Source organism: Oncorhynchus masou, chromosome 18 (genome assembly GCF_036934945.1).
Source record: "Oncorhynchus masou masou isolate Uvic2021 chromosome 18, UVic_Omas_1.1, whole genome shotgun sequence".
In the NCBI taxonomy this organism is placed as follows: domain Eukaryota; kingdom Metazoa; phylum Chordata; class Actinopteri; order Salmoniformes; family Salmonidae; genus Oncorhynchus; species Oncorhynchus masou.
The window spans coordinates 62,549,817-62,570,743 of record NC_088229.1 but is presented as its reverse complement, the minus strand read 5'-3'; the positions used below and the strand labels follow the sequence as shown (position 1 = coordinate 62,570,743).

General features: G+C 39.3%; 1 protein-coding gene across 2 annotated transcripts in view; it reads right to left on the bottom strand.

Annotated features, from left to right (window-relative positions):
* Positions 1-20,927, bottom strand: part of LOC135505079 (zinc transporter ZIP11-like) — a 143,989-nt gene that overhangs the window by 38,704 nt on the left and 84,358 nt on the right. The gene's annotated exons all lie outside the window — the stretch shown is intronic.

Sequence of the window (20,927 nt, the reverse complement as noted above, 5' to 3'; positions counted from 1 at the left end):
ATTTTTTGAGTTATCTGTATTTTACTACTTATATCTTTTTTTACACTACAGTCGTGGCCAAAAGTTGTGAGAATGACACAAATATTAATTTCTACAAAGTTTGCTGCTTCAGTGTCTTTAGATATTTTTGTCAGATGTTACTATGGAACACTGAAGTATAATTACATGCATTTCATAAGTGTCAAAGGCTTTTACTGACAATTACATGAAGTTGATGCAAAGAGTCAATATTTGCAGTGTTGACCCTTCTTTTTCAAGACCTCTGCAATCCGCCCTGACATGTTGTCAATTAACTTCTGGGCCACATCCTGACTGATGGCAGCCCATTCTTGCATAATCAATGCTTGGAGTTTGTGGGGTTTTGGTTTGTCCACACGCCTCTTGAGGGTTGACCACAAGTTCTCAAAGGGATTTAGGTCTGGGGAGTTTCCTGGCTATGGACCCAAAATATTGATGTTTTGTTCCCTGGGCCACTTAGTTATCACTTTTGCCTTATGGCAAGGTGCTCCATCATGCTGGAAAAGGAATTGTTCGTCACCAAATTGTTCCTGGACGGTTGGGAGAAGATGCTCTCAGAGGATGTGTTGGTACCATTATTTATTCATGGCTGTGATCATAGGCAAATTTGTGAGTGAGCCCACTCCCTTGGCTGAAGAGCAACCCCACACATGAATGGTCTCAGGATGCTTTACTGTTGGCATGATACAGGACTGATGGTAGCGCACACCTGGTCTTCTCTGGAAAAGCTTTTCTCCGGATGCCCCAAACAATCGGAAAGGGGTTTCATCAGAGAAAATGACTTTACCCCAGTCCTCAGCAGTCCAATCCCTGTACCTTTTGCAGAATATCAGTCTGTCCCTGATGTTTTTCCTGGAGAGAAGTGGCTTCTTTGCTGCCCTTCTTAACACCAGGCCATCCTCCAAAAGTCTTTGCCTCACTGTGCATGCAGATGCACTCACACCTGCCTGCTGCCATTCCTGAGCAAGCTCTGTACTGGTGGTGCCCCGATCCCACAGCTGAATCAACTTTAGGAGATGGTCCTTGCGGTTGCTGAACTTTCTTGGGTGCCCTGAAGCCTTCTTCACAACAATTTAACCGCTCTCCTTGAAGTTCTTGATGATCCAATAAATGGTTGATTTAGGTGCAATCTTACAGACAGCAATATCCTTGCCTGTTAAGCCCTTTTTGTGCAAAGCATCGATGACGGCACGTGTTTCCTTGCAGGTAACCATGGTTGACAGAGGAAGAACAATGATTCCAAGCACCACCTTCCTTTTGAAGCTTCCAGTCTGTTATTCGAACTCAATCAGCATGACAGTGATCTCCAGCCTTGTCCTCATCAACACTCACACCTGTGTTAACAAGAGAATCACTGACATGATGTCAGCTGGTCCTTTTGTGGCAGGGCTGAAATGCAGTGGAAATGTTTTTTTTGAGATTCAGTACATTTGCATGGCAAAGAGGGACTTTGCAATTAATTGCAATTCATCTGATCACTCTTCATAACATTGCCATCATACAAACTGAGGCAGTAGACTTTGTGAAAATTAATATTTGTGTCATTCTCAAGACTTTTGGCCACGACTGTACATTCCTAAAGAAAATATTGACTTTTTATTCTAATACAGACAGAAATATTGTCCAATTCACGCACCTATCAATATAACGTGTCTTTATCCCTACTGCCCTATCTGGGGGACTCACTAAACACAAATACTGTCTTTTTAAATGATGTCGGAATGTTGGAGTGTGCCCCTGACTGACAGTAAATAAAAAATAAACATTCATCCCATCTGATTTTTTAAATATAAGATACTCCAGTTGTTCTTTGTACTTTTACTCAAGTATAACACTTGAGTACTTTTTATGTGGCAGGTAGCCTAGTGGTTAGAGCGTTGGGCCAGTAACCGAAAGGTTGCTGGATCAAATACCCTAGCTGACAAGGTAAAAATGTGTCATTCTGCCCCTGAACAAGATAGTAAACCCACCTGTTCCCCGTTAGGCCATCATTGTAAATAAGAATTTGTTCTTAATACTGACTTGCCTAGTTAAATACAGGTTAAAAAAAAAAAAAAATCCACCACTGCACTTTAGTACAATTAAAACCAGATACTTTCAGACTTTACCCAAGTAGTGTTTTACTGGGTGACTTGAGTCATTTTCTTTTACGGTATCTTTACTTTTACTGAAGTATGACAAGAGTACTTATTCCACCACTGATTGGACCTAAACATTTATTTTGTTGTCTTATAGCCACCACCAATGCCTCTTTCCCCTATTCCCCCCCCTCCAACACTAATAAAGTCTTCAGAGCAGTGAGCCAGACGAGCAGAAGGCAATGTGGCAGCTATGCGTCATCAGTGTAGCACTAATAGACTTTTGATTACTCTTGGTAGTGGGTGTCCTTTTAAATCAGCTAAACTAAGATGACTTACTCGAACAGGAATGTTATTAGTTACTATTACATAAGTTACGTGAGTAGGGGAGATAAATAATGAGAAAAAGAGAGCAACTGGAAACAGATGAAGGATTCAGATGAACAGATGAACAGATGAAGGATCCTCAGAAGGATTCATGTCAGCATGGCTCTGTGCCCCCTAAGTGGGGTGTAGCATATTCCCATATGGGGACATTAGGGCGGGTTACCCTAGCATATGAGCCGGAGAAACGCATTTGCATGTGGCTGCCAAGAGACGTCCACTGTGCTCGGGTGCCCACTTCTCTGGCTCTCATCTTGAAATTAGACTGGAAGTGGTCGGGAGACATGGTTGAGTGTGTGTGTGTGTGTGTGTGTGTGTGTGTGTCAGGGGGCTGATTGGGTCTGGAACCCATCACAGTAATCAATCAGCCAACCTCTTTAGAGTAGAAACAAATCTATTCTATCACTAACCTACTAATCTCTCTGATCACTGGGAATAAGGGTCAGGAACACACGCGCACACAAGTATGCGCACACAAACACACACACAAGCTTCATTGAATAGGGAACAGAGGGACAAAGACCCCACTTACCCACCTACACTGGGGAGAAGGACAAGATGACAGCCATGGTTTAGGCTACTATTACACAGGTACAAGAAGGTCTAACCCTCCTTGTGTAAATGCTCTCTTAGGAAGAAAATACTGGGATAAATGAGAGCACTTAGATCACCATGTTCTATCCTTACATATAGATTATTTGAGCTCAGAGTACATTTAGGCCTATTCATTTTATTATGAGTTGCTAAGGAAGGAAGGTAGGTAGGTAGGTAGGTAGGTAGGTAGGTAGGTAGGTAGGTAGGTAGGTAGGTGGGTAGGTAGGTGGGTAGGTAGGTAGGTGGTTGGGTAGGATAATATTAAAAGCTAAGGAGGAAGTACCAACCAGAGATAGTAGAAAGTGATTCCCTCTTCACTTATCTGAAACTTAGTGTAGGAAGCATCAAGTTTTACTCACTAAAGTAACAAAACAGTGTGGTCAAAGACTTAATAACACAGCTTACTTATTTCTAGATATCTTCAAAACTACCCACAATGCGCCCTTTCTCAACATCCTATGGAAAATCTACTCTCTGTTAGCCAGCTTGAGTTGGCTAACGTTAGCCACTAGCCATGCAGACTAAGTGTTGGCCATGGGGAGCTAAAAATCCACCATTCATGAGGTATGATGTAAACAACCAATCAGATTCCCCACACGTGAGGGCCGCATGATCTCCGTGAAGTAGGATACCAGAGTTTTTCAACCTCTTTCCCCTCAACTGACTGAGTGTTGTGATCATTTCCCTCTGCCTGGAGCCTTCCTCCGATCGTAGTCTTATTGTTGACTCTTTCCCCTCAACTCCTGTGCCCACTGCCACCTCTGGATTATTGCCTACTTTTAGATTTATCTCACTATAGCTAGACTAATTAGCAGTCTAGGCTAGCTTGCAGGCTAAAATAACTAACTTTAGCTGACTGGGTTGCTGGCTAAGATAACGGCATTTACCAGTAACATTATTTGATAACTGGTTAGATGGCATTATTTATTTCCAAACTTTGGTTTACTTTAATGTAGCTGTAAGATATGCAGTGCTATCAACACCTGAGTCAGCCAGTTGCTAACGTAACATTAACAGGCTGGTAGGGTTAATGTTAGCAGGCTAGTTGGCTAGAAACCTTGTAAACTGATTTGTAACAATACATACATAAAGTATTTGCTTAAAAGTTGGCAGAACATTTGATTGAAACCAGTAGTGAAACCGATTTGGTTAAATTTGAAGTTATTTCTGTTGGAGTTTACAATATAGTGTATAGTCTGGCTTGCCGGGTCCTCCATATTACGTCACACCTCGCAAAAACATTTTCTGGCATGAATCCGGCATTCTGTTAGCTTTTATGTAATAACTTGAAAGACAAAAGAGTGAGGTGTAACATTGCATTGGGACTATCGATGGGTATACTAATGCAAATCCATATCTTAAGTTTATGCTATCTACCCTTTAAAGGGGTTACATGTGAAATACAGCACTCTCTTGGAAACTAGTTGAATTGCAAACTGACTTACTGTAGTCTGAATATATATATATTTTTTAAATCCCCCCCTGGATTTACTTCCCATCTTCAGAAGTTTAACTTGTGTGTCTTTACTTTCAGTTTTGAACACCAGCTTGGTTATTGAAAAGATATTTAACAGCGAATCAGATTGTACAATGATTCCCGACACTATACATTACTTTGTTTTGTCACAAACTGAAATGAGGCGAACATTTTACAATTTTAGCATCCATGGAATGGCCGAGCAAATTCTACTGCCATTGTTGATTCTGCTCGTGAGGAAATGACCATCTCCAGACGCTGAGGGCTCATCAGGAGTGTGTGTGCTGAACGTCCCTGTGTATTCTATTCGGTTTGATTGCCAATCTCTAGTACAGCTATTTTACCTGTCAATCACTTTGAGTGACAGATCAGTGGGACGTACTCAACGGGAATATTAACACTAGTCTCTCATTCTGACCTTGACCGTGTGCACACACTCTAATGACTCAAAAAACAAGATTTTGTTCTCCACAGGCTAATGTGTCACGTATTACAAAGTAAATGGGGTGGTGGTGGGGGGGGGGGGAAAGACACAGACACTTGACAGGGGTTCAACCACATTTAGGCAATCACTGCTGAAGATAGTGACTTTTATAACAGACCTCAAATCATCTCTCCAGGCTTACCGTGGCTGTCATCTTATCCTTCTGCCTTGACAATAACACACATACACACACCTGAGATCCATTTTGAAACAAGCTTCTCCTACGCACGTACGCTTCACTGAGTGGGAAATGGAGAGACAGAGACCCCACCACCCCGTCGACACCAGGTAAAAGGAAAGTAATCAGGGGTCTACTCAGCTGTGGTTTAGCCTACTCGTGCATACTTATGAAAAGGGTCTAACCTTCCTAATTGCTCTAACATGAATCGCTTTGTGGACACAGAGCGATGATGATACGTGGAGGGTGATCAAAGTGAACAAACATTATCCACGTGCGAGATGCACGAGAGCTGCCCCGCCTGGATAGAATATCGCCCAGCGTCTCCAGCTTCATTGAAAAGAATGGACCACGCAGTCCTCCGTTTTATATACGTAAAGCGCTTCACAGTTGCAATGACTTCTCATTACTACACTGACACACTTTCCATTGACACATCGCCATAGAAACGGTTAGAGACTCTGGTGTTGTGTCCAGGCCAACTTTGGGAACGGATAGAAATTGAAGTAAACCTGCTGTTTGCCTTTTGCCCTATTTGGTGTTATGGGTTATACACTGTCCCTGGCACTGTCGCTGCATAGGCCTAATAACGCATGTATATATGATGTACATTTAGCACCCACACTGGATCTCTCTATTGCTACCATTGTACCTAACACCTTCAGGCTGATTGAGTGAGTGCCACAACAGTCTCTCCCTACTAAGAGATGAGTCTAAGAGAATGGAGAGGTCCTTGCTAAGTACAGTGCCTTCAGAAAGTATTCACACCCCTTGACGATTTGCACATTTTTTGCTAATGCCAGAATTTAAAATGGATTAAATTGAGATTTCGTGTCTCTCATCTACACACAATACCCCATAATGTCAAAGGGGAATTTGGGTTTTTAGAAATGTTTCCAAATAAATTCAAAGTGAAAAGCTGAAATGTCTTGAGTCAATAAGTATTCAACTCTTTTGTTATGGCATAAATAAGTTCAGGAGTAAAAATGTGCTTATCAAGTTACATAACTTGCATGGACTCAACTTGTGTGCAATAATAGTTTTTAATAGGATTATTAAATGAGTGCCCCATCTGTGTACCCCACATACACAATTATCTTTAAGGTCCCTCTGTCGAGCAGTGAATTGAAAGCACAGACTCAACCTATGGGTGGCAAAGAGGGGCACCCATTGGTAGATGGGTAAAAAACAAACAGACATTGAATATCCTTTTGAGCATGGTGCAGTTATTCATTTTATACTTTAGATGGTGTATGAGTACACCCAGTCACAACAAAGATACAGGCGTCCTTCCTAACTCAGTAGCCAGAGAGGAAGTAAACCGCTCTTGGATTTCACCATGTGGCCAATGGTGATTTTAAAACAGTTTGAGTTTAATGGCTAAGATAGGAGATAATCGAGGATGGCTCAACAACATTGTAGTTACTCCACAATACTAACCTAAATAACAGAGTGAAAAGAAGGAAGCCTGTACAGAACAATAACAAATAAAACATGCTTCCTGTTTGCAATAAGGCACTAAAGTAATACTGCAAAAAATGTGGCAAATTCATTTTTGTCCAGAATACAAAGTGTTATGCTTGGGGCCAATCCAACTCAAAACATCACTGAGTATCACTCTTCATATTTTCAAGAATGATGGTCATTGCATCATGTTAGGGGAAGGGAGTTTTTTTTGTTGATAAAAAAAAACAACTGAATAGAGCTGGTTCAGTCTGCTTTCCAACTGACATTGGGAGAACAATTCACCTTTCAGTAGAACAAGAACCTAAAACACAAGAACAAAAAGACTAAAGAGTTGCTTACCAAGATGAAATTGAATGTTCCTGAGTGGCCTAGTTACAGTTTTAACTTAAATCAGCTTGAAAATCTATGGAAAAACTGGAAAATGTCGTCTGGCAATGATCAACAAACAACTTGCCAGAGCTTGACACATTTTTGAAAGAATAATGGAGAATTACTGTTATCTACATTGTTTAATTTACCATGACTAAAAAAAGCCACAACTCAGAGCCTGATTCCTCTCTAGGTTTCTTCCTAGCCACCATGCTTCTACATCTTCTTTGCTTGCTCTTAGGGGTTTTAGCCTGGGTTTCTGTATAAACACTGTGTGACATTTGCTGATGTAAAATGGCCTTTATTAATACATTTGATTGATTGATTGAAAAAAGTCAAGGCGTACGAACACTTTCTGAAGGCACTGTATGTAGTTTTTAAAGGAGATACTTAGGATTGATCTCCAATCATCTCCTTTCGTAGGCTACACACTATCCTACAACTCACTTGTTTGCCATTTGGAAAATAAACTGCCCACATGAACATACTGCTGCTCTCCCTCCTTTTGTTTGCCCGCTACCCATCCTTGCTTTTCGATTCCTACCTTGTCTTCTTCCCTCCTTCTCTCCCGGTCTTCCTCCCTCTTCCAACTAAAGCAGACAGCTTGACCTCCTGACCCTAAATCAGTCTCGCCTCATCGCTCGGCTGCCTGTCTGTTATTACCCTCCTAATCCTCCTCCTCTTCGTCACACTCTGGCTCCGCCACACACAAACAATGTGCTATATTTTACAGTGAAGGCTGCAGCAGAAGCAAAAACCTTGTTGGCAACTCTTTCGCCCACACGCGCACCTAAGTGTGTGCGATTGGCGAGGGAACAGGGCGTGTGCGTTAGTGGCTCCTTGGCGAAACTCGAGAACGCTCTCATATCTCTTCTGTGGTGAAACTCGTGAAGGCTCCCAAATCTTTTCTGTGGTGAAACACACAAAGGATTTCATGTCTTCTGTGGTGAAACTCGTGAAGACTCATATCTCTTCCGTGGTAAAACTTGCGAAGGCTTTTGGGTCTTCTGTGGTAAAACTTGTTTAAACCTTTCTGAACACTCATATTGGTTCACTTATGCCCCCCCCAAAATGAGTTCATATGGGTAGAATCAAACCCCCGAGCTGACAAGGTACAAATCTGTCGTTCTGCCCCTGAACAGGCAGTTAACCCACTGTTCCTAGGCCGTCATTGAAAATAAGAATTTGTTCTTAACTGACTTGCCTAGTTGCCTAAAAATAAATAATGTATAAAATAAATAGAAATGTGCTGCATTCGTTGCCTTCCTTTTAGACAGAATAAATAAAACAGGGTTGGGTCAATAACTTGGAAAATGCCATCCATAAGCCTACTAATACATTCATTAATAACGTGCACAAAGACAATTTATTTCAACCTTGTTAAAGTTAATTTTCTTTCAATTTATTTTGACCTTTATTTAACTAGGCAAGTTAGTTAAGAACAAATTCTCATTTTCAATGACGGCCTAGGAACAGTGGGTTAACTGCCTTGTTCAGGGGCAGAACAACATATTTTTACCTTGTCAGCTCGGGGATTCAATCTTGCAACCTTTCGGTTACTAGTCCAACGCTCTAACCACAAGGCTACCTGCCGCCCCAAATGGTCAACATACCACGGTTAAGGGCTGTCCTTATGCACGACGCAACGTGGAGTGCCTGGATACAGCCCTTAGCTGGGGTATATTGACCATAAGCCACAAACCCCTGAGGTGCCTTATTGCTATTATAAACTGGTTATCAAACTAATTAGAGCAGTAAAAATACATTTTTGAAATATACCCGTTGTATACGGTCTGATATACCACGGCTGTCAGCCAACCAGCATTCAGGTTTCGAACCACCCAGTTTATAATGACCGATAGCCTATTGATATGGACTTTACATAGGCTAACAGTTGCCTTTTTTATATATGAACAGGAGAGGGAAACATGATTAAGTGTCCAGACTAACTTTTTGTCACATATTGGGGAGGTCAGGGTTCAAGGATTCCGGGGTCAACACCCTTCTAGGGTGGTCCGGAGGCATTTCTTTAAAAAATAGCTGAGAATTTCCTGATAATTTGGTCCAATTATTTGATTCTCTTTTTAGTCCCCATTTGGACTAATCTTCCAAGAGTCCTTAAAAATTAAAAAACAATTTATAATACGAAAACATTTTCACATATAAACACACAAACATACATAATATACTAACATAATGACCCAATCAATACTCAATGAAAAATCAATATTTTTTTAGATTTACTATGGTCCCACAACATTTCTATGTATAATATTTAAATGGTTTTAAAATAATGTTGGAATGTATATATTGAAAGGTTTCTGGTTTGCTCAGTTAATTTATTCCATTTCTTTATTGCTCTAAATCAAAATGTTCTTTTGCCTATTTCTCTTTTCTGACTGGATAACACATAGATGGTGGACAATCTATTCCTAGTATTTACGGAATGTCTGTCTCTTACCAACTGAATACCGTTGTGAATAGAACATGGCCGTTTTAAATGATGTATATTGTGAAATAAAATAAGCATGTTTTTTTAAATTATCTTATCGATTGATGACCAACCAAGAACATTGCGCATGACTGCAACAGAAGAACCATTTCTCCACCTTAAAACAAATCTTGGTGCTTTGTTCTGTGCAATCTGCAGCCTCCTAACTTCACTTGATGATGCATTTCCCCAGACCACAGAACAGTAGTTCACCTGACCCTCAATTAATGCTTGTGTTATTTGCATAAGAATTTTTCCTGGTAAATATTTAGCTATCCTTCTGATTATGCATGCTGTTTTCATATATATATATATTTTTTTACATAGATTAGTTATTTGAGACGACCATGAAAAGCAGTTGTCTAGCTGCACTCCCAATAGTTTGGTTTCTGCCACTTCTTCAATTTGTACTCCTCCCATACTTAATTGTATCCCATGCTGTTTTGGCCTTTTCCTAGTGGAACAGACCAACATAACTTTGGTTTTCTTGGTGTTTAAAACAAGTTTGTTCTGGCAAACCCACTCCCTGATATTCTCCAAATCTCCTTGTAAAGCTTGCTGTACACTTCAACTATGACAGACAAAATGAGAAAAAAATAATCTAGAAAATCACATTGTAGGAATTTTAATGAATTTATTTGCAAATTATGGTGGAAAATAAGTGTGTTCAATAGCAAAAGTTTCTTAATACTTTGTTAAATACCCCTTGTTGGCAATGACAGAGGTCAAATGTTTTCACACACTGTTGCTGGTATTTTGGCCCATTCCTCCATGCAGATCTCCTCTAGAGCAGTGATGTTTTGGGCCTGTTTCTGGGCAACACGGACTTTCAACTCCCTCCAAAGATTTTCTATGGGGTTGAGATCTGGAGACTGGCTAAGCCACTCCAGGACCTTGAAATGCTTCTTACGAAGCCACTCCTTCATTGCCGGGCGGTGTGTTTGGGATCATTGTCATGCTAAAAGACCCAGCCACGTTTCATCTTCAATGCCCTTGCTGATGGAAGGAGGTTTTCACTCAAAATCTCACGATACATGGCCCCATTCATTCTTTCCTTTACACGGATCAGTCGTCCTGGTCCCTTTCCAGAAAAACTGCCCCAAAGCATGATGTTTCCACTCCCATGCCGCCCGTGCAGACAGTTATCTCCAGATTGAACAGAAGGGGAATTTTTTTATTAGATTTCCACGTGGACGTCGACTCTAGTTATACAAGGTGGGGCTGGTTATAACTGTTTATTCATTTCTCTGTCTCTGTCTCCCGCTACGCATCTCCATCTCCCTCTCCGCATCTCCCCTCTCTCCCTCTACGCATCTCCCCTCCCTCCGCATCTCTCTCCCCTCTCTCCCTCTCTCCCTCTACGCATCTCCCTCTCTCCGCATCTCCCTCTCTCCCTCTACGCATCTCCCTCTCTCCCTCTACGTATCTCCCCCTCTCCCCTCTCCCCGTCTCTCCGTCTCTCTCTCTCATGGGAGTGGAAACCGACACACACTTCACAGTAGGTATGGTGTTCTTTGGATGCAACTCAGCATTCTTTGTCCTCCAAACACGAGGAGTTGAGTTTTTACCCAAAAGTTATATTTTGGTTTCATCTGACCATATGACATTCTCCCAATCTTCTTCTGGATCATCCAAATGCTCTCTAGCAAACTTCAGACGGGCCTGGACATGTACTGGCTTAAGCATGGGGACACGTCTGGCACTGCAGGATTTGAGTCCCTGGCGGCGTAGTGTGTTACTGATGGTAGGCTTTGTTAATTTGGTCCCAGCTCTCTGCAGGTCATTCACTAGGTCCCCCTGTGTGGTTCTGGGATTTTTGCTCACCATTCTTGTGATCATTTTGACCCCACGGGATCTTGCGTGGAGCCCCAGATCGAGGGAGATTATCAGTGGTCTTGTATGTCTTCCATTGCCTAATAATTGCTCCCACAGTTGATTTCTTCAAACCAAGCTGCTTACCTATTGCAGATTCAGTCTTCCCAGCCTGGTGCAGGTCTACAATTTTGTCTCTGGTGTCCTTTGACAGCTCTTTGGTCTTGGCCATAGTTTGGAGTGTGACTGTTTGAGGTTGTGGACAGGTGTCTTTTATACTGATAACAAGTTCAAACAGGTGCCATTAATACAGGTAACGAGTGGAGGACAGAGGGGCCTCTTAAAGAAGAAGTTACATGTCTGTGAGAGCCAGAAATCTTGCTTGTTTGTAAGTGACCAAATACTTACTTATTTTCCACCATAATTTGCAAATAAATTCATTAAAAAATCCTACAATGCGATTTTCTGGATTTTTTTCCCTAATTTTCTCTGTCATAATGGAAGTGTACCTATGATGAAAATTGCAGGCCTCATCTTTTTAAGTGGGAGAACTTGCACAATTGGTGGCTGACTAAATACTTTTTTGCCCCACTGTAGATGGACTGTTTCCTGTCAGTTAGATATGCTACCTCCTTAAAACCAGAATGCATTCATCTTGTCAAAATTATTTCAAGATCCACTAAATCAAATGCTGCACTGAAATCTAAAAATAGTACAGCCACAAACTTGCCATTATCCATAGCACTGGTCAGTCATGTCAACCAATGCAGTGGTAGTGGAATGGTTTTTGCGATAAGCATGCTGATTGGCTGTAATCAGATCATTCTTTTCCATGTACTCCCATATTTGTCTACTCACAATACCGTCCAATATCTCACTGAGTGTAGGGAGTAGACTAATTGGTCGACTATTGGCAGGAGTAATGGGTTCTTGCTCTCTTTGGGAATAGGACACAGTTTCGCATGCTTGCAAACATCCCCTTTTCCAGTGACATATTAAATATGTATCTCAGTGGAACTGCAATCTGGGGAGCAGCACAGCGAAGCAAAAAATTGTCCATAAGACCCATAACCTGTAGATTTACCATCAGGTCATGACTTCAATAGGAGTAAAAGAGCAGGTTTTGTTGCTCATAATATGATCAACAATCCATTGGACAATAGTTTGTTTGGAACAATGTATATTTACATTGTTGCTCAGTAAATTAATTTTCTTTGTAAATAAAATGCAAAATGATTGGCAATATCAACTGGTTTTGTTATTATTCTCCCATCATCCTCCACACTAGATGGGCATGATGAGATAGATGTACCAAGTAAACCCTTAACTGTGTTCCATACCTTTTTACAATCATTTTTACAATCAATAAAAGCATTGTTGTAAAAAAAATTTTTTTCTTTCGATTCAATTTAACTGCATAATTACGTAATGTTCTATAATTCTGTTAATCAATTTCTAATTTTGATTTGGCTGCAAAGACTTTTGCCATATTACTTTGAGAAAAAGCCTCACCCAGTTCATCATCAATCCATGGAGATGGACGAGCACCAACTGTACTCTTTATTATAGGGGCATGATGGCCCATTACCTCAGTGAGCAAATCAATAAAACATGCTGTAGCGTGATTTAAATCATCCTCTCGATAAATCAGCTCCCAGGGTACAGCAGCCAAATCATTTAGAAATAGCTCATGATTAAATGTTTTAACATTTCTCTTGACCACAATCCTAGGGAGTTTCTTTGGAACCTTGGTATTCATGGTTATGGTCACAATATTATGGTCTGTCCAAGCCCACTGGCATTGATCTGGCTTTTAAGCATTGCAATGGTATATTACAGAAAATCAGATCAATGCATGTGTCTGAACGATGACCCAACTTAATTGATGATCAAGTAGTATCCGTAACCATTTGTTTCAAACCACAGTTCTCGGCATATATCTCATCAATTTTGTTCTATTCAAATTATTGTGATCCTTCCAATTTATATTAAAATCACTCAAGATAAATACATCTCTGTGGCCTGGTCAAACCCAGTACATAAGTCATCCAAATAGGACACCTTAGAGCAAGGAGGTCTATACACACATCCCACCAATATGGTGCCTGGTGAGGCAGATGTCCTTGAGTCCATGCCTCTATTTGACTTACATTAAGGTCATCCCCCCTCTTAAAAGCTATGTGATTCTGAATGTACAGTGCTCCACCCCCACCATTCCTATTCCTGTCCCTTCTCAGTAGACTATATCCATGAATGTTCATTTGCCCATCATTTACAGACGGATCGAAATGCGTTTCGGTCAAAGCCAAAATATAAATATTATTGATGTTGACCAAATTATTAGGTATTTTCTGCATATGCATTGTTCTTTCAAAGGCCAAACCCACCGCTGGTGTGCATGACCAAAGAACTTTATTTTCATGTCATCTAACCACAGCACCACCTGGAGTTTGCTAAACGAAATTGGCAGTTGGATTGGAACCGGTGCTATGGTCATTGGTGGGTTTGGCCTTTGAAATAACAATGCATATGCATCATCCCTACAGTAAAATATGGTGGTGGATCTTTGATGTTATGGGGCTATTTTGCTTCCACTGGTCCTGAGGCCTTTACTAAGGTCAACAGCATCATGAACTTTACCCAGAAGCAGGACATTTTAGCCCAAAAACCTGGTTGCCTCTGCCAGGAGGCTGACACTTGGCCGCAAGTGGATCTTCCAGCAAGACAATAACCCCAAGCACACATCAAGATCCAGAATGAAATGGTTAACTGGCCACAAAATCAGTGTCCAGACTTGAAACATGTGGTTTTAAATGAAGAGGGCAGTCCATAAGCGCAGACGAAGGATATCAACCATCTGGAAGGATTATATATGGAGGAGAGGTCTAACAACCCTCTCAATGTGTTTTCCAACTCATAAAACAGAAAAAGGCTCAGTGCAGGTACATTTACATTACATTTAAGTCATTTAGCAGACGCTCTTATCCAGAGCGACTTACAAATTGGTGAATTCACCTTCTGACAGGTACCTTGCAATGTGAGATATTAAAAGCTATTGAAAACTGGGGTATCAATCATTTGAACCCTGTTAAACAAAGTCTCTTTCTCTGATCAATTGCATTAGTATAAAATATCAATTTTGTTTAGCATACAATATAGCTCGGTATTTGAATGATGTATTTTATACAGTCATTTTTGCGCCTCTTTATCAAGGGTGTCAATCATTTCAGACCCCACTCTAGCGCTCAGCTAATTAACACATCACTGCAGGGTGCCTTCATGCCTCTGCCACCTCCACAGGAATGCAGTGAAGCTTAAAATCATAAAAACATTGTTTGCGTGCCTGTTATGCTAAATTGGTGTAGTTAGCTGAATGTTGACATTACTCGCCCGCCACCAGCAGCCAAACAGCTTACCAAACATTCAGCATTTGCCCACCTCTTTGAATAACACTACATCCCTACACCTAACTCCCCCCAATCACCCCTCTTATTCCTAGTTATGTGTACATATCTAGCTCAATTGCCTCGTACCCCGACACATGGACACAGTACTGGTACCCCTTGCATATAGTCAAGTGCTCGTTACTCATTGTGTATTTATTATTACGTGTTTTACTTCTCTATTATAGACTCAATTATATTTTTCTCTGCATCATTGGGAAAAGGCTTGTAAGTAAACATTCTCACTGTTAGTCCACACCTGCTGTTGACGAAGCATGTGACTAACACATTTTAATTTGATTTGAAAATATAAATAATTTCCACCCTCCACCTTGTGACGTACATTCTTCAGTCACACACTACGGCCCCTCCCTTCCCTCAGAGCACCCAACCTCCAGTTATCATCTTCCCTAATATAGTTCCACATGCCTTTACACAACCTACAGAAGCAGTTAAAAAACAGAATTCCCTCCCCCAACCTCTCACCTGACGTATCCCTGTCCTATACCTCCCCCCCTGCGCACGCACACACACACACACCCTCCCCAAGTTTCCATTCTTATTACCAATCCCCATCCCTGTGTCTTTAATAGAGACAATTAGAACCCATCCTTTAACTTTTGCCTGTAAGTATCACGTTATGACCTTAAATCACAAACTCAACAACCAACTTTAGTTTCTTGGTTACTAGCCATTTTCGATCTTATTTTTTTGATTGGGGAGCATTAAGCCAACCTGGGAAAAGTGCAGTGGGAACCAAATGCTGTGATGTTTTTGACATGTATCTTGATTCCCAGTGGAAGTGAGGCACTAAACAGAATAAATAATGTATCCTTATAAAGGAGGAGAGTTGTTATTTACTCAGTATGTGTGTCTCTCAGAGTGTGTCTCTCTCAGAGTGTGTGTCTCTCTCAGAGTGTGTGTCTCTCTCAGAGTGTGTGTCTCTCAGAGTGTGTGTCTCTCAGAGTGTGTGTCTCTCAGAGTGTGTCTCTCAGAGTGTGTGTCTCTGAGTGTCTATGAGTGTGTCGCTATGAGAGTGTCGCTATGAGAGTGTCGCTATGAGAGTGTCGCTATGAGAGTGTCGCTATTCTTTCTCTCCATTCAATTTAAGTGGCTTTATTGGCATGGGAAACGTGTTTACGTTGCCAAAGCAAGTGAAACAGATAATAAACAAAAGTGAAATCAACAGTAAACATTCCACTCACAGAAGTTCCAAAATAATAAAAGACATTTCAAATGTCTTATGTCTATATATTGTAATGATGTGCAAATAGTTAAAGGACAAAAGGGAAAATAAATAAACAAATATGGGGTGTATTTACAATGGTGTTTCTTTCTCACACTCTCTCTCTCACACTCTCACTCACTCTCTCTCACTCTCACTCACTCTCACTCACTCTCTCACTCTCACACACTCTCACTCACACTCACACTCACTCACTCACACACACTCTCACTCTCACACACTCTCACCACACACTCTCACTCTCTCACTCACACACTCACTCACACACTCTCACTCTCACACTCACTCTCACTCACTCTCACTCACTCTCTCACTCTCACTCACTCTCACACTCTCACTCTCTCACTCACTCTCACTCACTCTCACTCACACACTCTCACTAGGCCAACACAGGGACACATCTCAGCATCCAAGGTTTGTTTGAGTATAAGTATGTGTGTTTGCCTTTGTGAATGTGTATTTCTCAGGGTGTGTGAGAGAAAGACACACACTCTCAAGACAGGACAAAGCATGCTCACTCCACACACAGAAGCACTTGGGATACAGTGTAACTCTCATTAATACAGTGTACATAGTCTATTAGTACTGTGTGCTCAGTGTACATAGTATTATTAGAGACTCCTCTCCTCATAGTCTCACACTCTACAGTGGTACTAAACACACTCTCTCCTACTCGTGGTAATAAACTACAGTCTCACTCTCTCTACTCTCACTCTAACTCTAAACTCACTCTCACTCTCACTCTCTACTCATCTGGTCAACATAGGCTAACCAAACTGTGGACAAGGCATCATACTGTGGTAATAAACTAGTGTCATAGTCTAATTGTTTGTACATAGTCTATAATACTGTGTGGTAATAAACTACAGTTACATAGTCTGAATTAATATTTGCAATAAAACAGTGTACATAGTCTATTAGTACTGTGTGGTAATAAACTACAGTGTACATAGTCTAATAATACTGTGTACATAGCCTATTAATACTGTGGTAATAAACTACAGTGTACATAGTCTATTAGTACTGTGTGGTAATAAACTACAGTGTACATAGTCTAATAATACTGTGTACATAGTCTATTAATACTGTGGTAATAAACTACAGTGTACATAGTCTATTAATACTGTGTGGTAATAAACTACAGTGTACAAGTCTATTAATACTGTGTGGTAATAAACTAGAGTGTACATAGTCTAATAATACTGTGTGCATAGTCTATAGTATATTAGAGTGTGCATAGTCTACTACTGTGTGGTAATAAACTACAGTGTACATAGTGTCTAGTCTACTAATACAGTGTGCATAGTCTACTAATACAGTGTGCATAGTCTACTAATACAGTGTGCATAGTCTACTAATACATGTGTGGTAATAAACTGCATAGTCTACTAATACATAGTCTACTAATACAGTGTGTAAACTAGTCATAGTTATTATACAGTGGTAATAAATACAGTCATAGTCTATTAATACAGTGTGGTAATAAACTACAGTGTACATAGTCTATTAATACTGTGTGGTAATAAACAGTGTACATACTCACTGGTAATAAACTACAGTGTACATAGTCTATTAATACAGTGTGGTAATTAATACAAACATAGTCTATTAATACAGTGTGCATAGTCTATTAATACAGTGTGCACTAGTCTATTAATACAGTGTGCATAGTCTATTAATACTGTGTGGTAATAAACTACAGTGTCATAGTCTATTAATACAGTGTGCATAGTCTATTAATACAGTGTGCATAGTCTATTAATACAGTGTGCAAAGTCTATTAATACAGTGTGCATAGTCTATTAATACTGTGGTAATAAACACAGTGTGCATAGTCTATTAATACAGTGTGCATAGTCTAGTCTAATACAGTGTGCATAGTCTATTAATACTGTGTGGTAATCATAGTCTAATAACACAGTGTGCATAGTCTATTAATACAGTGTGCATAGTCTATTAATACAGTGTCATAGTCTATTAATACAGTGTGGTAATAAACTGTGCATAGTACATAGTCTATTAATACAGTGTGTAATAAACATAGTCTACTAATACAGTGTGCATAGTCTACTAATACAGTGTGCATGTCTACTAATACAGTGTGCATAGTCTACTAATACAGTGTGCATAGTCTACTAATACAGTGTGCATAGTCTATTAATACAGTCACATAGTCTCAGTGTAGTCTATAGTCTATTAACTACTACACTGTACATAGTCCATTAGTACTGTGTGGTAATAAACTACAGTGTACATAGTCTATTAATACAGTGTGTTAAACAGTGTACATAGTCACTAATCACTAGTGTGGTAATAAACTAGAGTGTGCATAGTCTAATAACACAGTGTGCATAGTCTACTAATACAGTGTGCATAGTCTAATAATACAGTGTGCATAGTCTAATAACACAGTGTGCATAGTCTATTAATACAGTGTGCATAGTCTATTAATACAGTGTGCATAGTCTATTAATACAGTGTGGTAATAAACTAGAGTGTGCATAGTCTACTAATACAGTGTGCATAGTCTACTAATACAGTGTGCATAGTCTATTAATACAGTGTGCATAGTCTATTAATACAGTGTGCATAGTCTATTAATACAGTGTGCATAGTCTATTAATACAGTGTGCATAGTCTATTAATACAGTGTGCATAGTCTATTAATACAGTGTGCATAGTCTATTAATACTGTGTGGTAATAAACTAGAGTGTGCATAGTCTAATAATACAGTGTGCATAGTCTATTAATACAGTGTACAAAGTCTATTAGTACTGTGTGGTAATAAACTACAGTGTACATAGTCCATTAGTACCGTATGGTAATAAACTACAGTGTACATAGTCTATTAATACAGTGTGGTAATAAACTACAGTGTACATAGTCTATTAATACAGTGTGCATAGTCTATTAATACAGTGTGCATAGTCTATTAATACTGTGTGGTAATAAACTAGTGTGCATAGTCTAATAACACAGTGTGCATAGTCTATTAATACAGTGTGCATAGTCTATTAATACAGTGTGCATAGTCTATTAATACAGTGTGCATAGTCTATTAATACAGTGTGCATAGTCTATTAATACAGTGTGCAAAGTCTATTAATACAGTGTGCATAGTCTATTAATACTGTGTGGTAATAAACTAGAGTGTGCATAGTCTAATAACACAGTGTGCATAGTCTATTAATACAGTGTGGACAGTCTATTAATACAGTGTGCATAGTATATTAATACTGTGTGGTAATAAACTAGAGTGTGCATAGTCTAATAACACAGTGTGCATAGTCTATTAATACAGTGTGCATAGTCTATTAATACAGTGTGCATAGTCTATTAATACAGTGTGGTAATAAACTAGAGTGTGCATAGTCTACTAATACAGTGTGCATAGTCTACTAATACAGTGTGCATAGTCTACTAATACAGTGTGCATAGTCTACTAATACAGTGTGCATAGTCTACTAATACAGTGTGCATAGTCTACTAATACAGTGTGCATAGTCTACTAATACAGTGTGCATAGTCTATTAATACAGTGTGCATAGTCTATTAGTACTGTGTGGTAATAAACTACAGTGTACATAGTCCATTAGTACTGTGTGGTAATAAACTACAGTGTACATAGTCTATTAATACAGTGTGGTAATAAACTACAGTGTACATAGTCTATTAATAAGGTATGCATAGTCTATTAATACAGTGTGCATAGTCTATTAATACAGTGTGGTAATAAACTAGTGTGCATAGTCTAATAACACAGTGTGCATAGTCTATTAATACAGTGTGCATAGTCTATTAATACAGTGTGCATAGTCTATTAATACAGTGTGGTAATAAACTAGAGTGTGCATAGTCTACTAATACAGTGTGCATAGTCTACTAATACAGTGTGCATAGTCTATTAATACAGTGTGCATAGTCTATTAATACAGTGTGCATAGTCTATTAATAATAGTCTATTAATACAGTGTGCATAGTCTATTAATACAGTCATAGTCTATTAATAGTGTGCATAGTCTATTAATACAGTGTGCATAGGCTATTAATACAGTGTGCATAGTCTATTAATACAGTGTACATAGTCTATTAATACTGTGTGGTAATAAACTCCAGTGTACATAGTCTAATAGTGTACATAGTCTATTAATACAGTGTGCATAGTCTATTAATACAGTGTGCATAGTCTATTAATACAGTGTGCATGTACAGTGTGCATAGTCTATTAATACTGTGTGGTAATAATAAACTACAGTGTGCATAGTCTATTAATACAGTGTGCATAGTCTATTAATACAGTGTGTAGTAGTCTATTAATAGTGTGCATAGTATATTAATACTGTGTGGTAATAAACTAGAGTGTGCATAGTCTATTAATACAGTGTGCATAGTCTATTAATACAGTGTCATAGTCTATTAATACAGTCTGGAAGTCTATTAATACAGTGTGCATGTATATTAATAGTGGTAATAAACTAGAGTGTGCATAGTCTAATAAACAGTGTGCATAGTCTATTAATACAGTGTACATAGTCTATTAATACAGTGTGCATGTACATAGTCTATTAATACAGTGTGTAGTGTGCATAGTCTATTAATAATAGTCTATTGTACAGTGTGCATAGTCTAAACTGTGTGGTACAGTGTGCATAGTCTAATAATAGTCTGCATAGTCTATTAATACAGTGTGTAGTCTATTAATACATAGTCTATTAATACAGTGTGCATAGTATATTAATACTGTGTGGTAATAAACTAGAGTGTGCATAGTCTATTAATACAGTGTGCATAGTCTATTAATAAGTGTGCATAGTCTATTAATAAGTGTGGTAATAAACTGTGCATAGTCTATTAATACAGTGTGCATAGTCTATTAATACAGTGT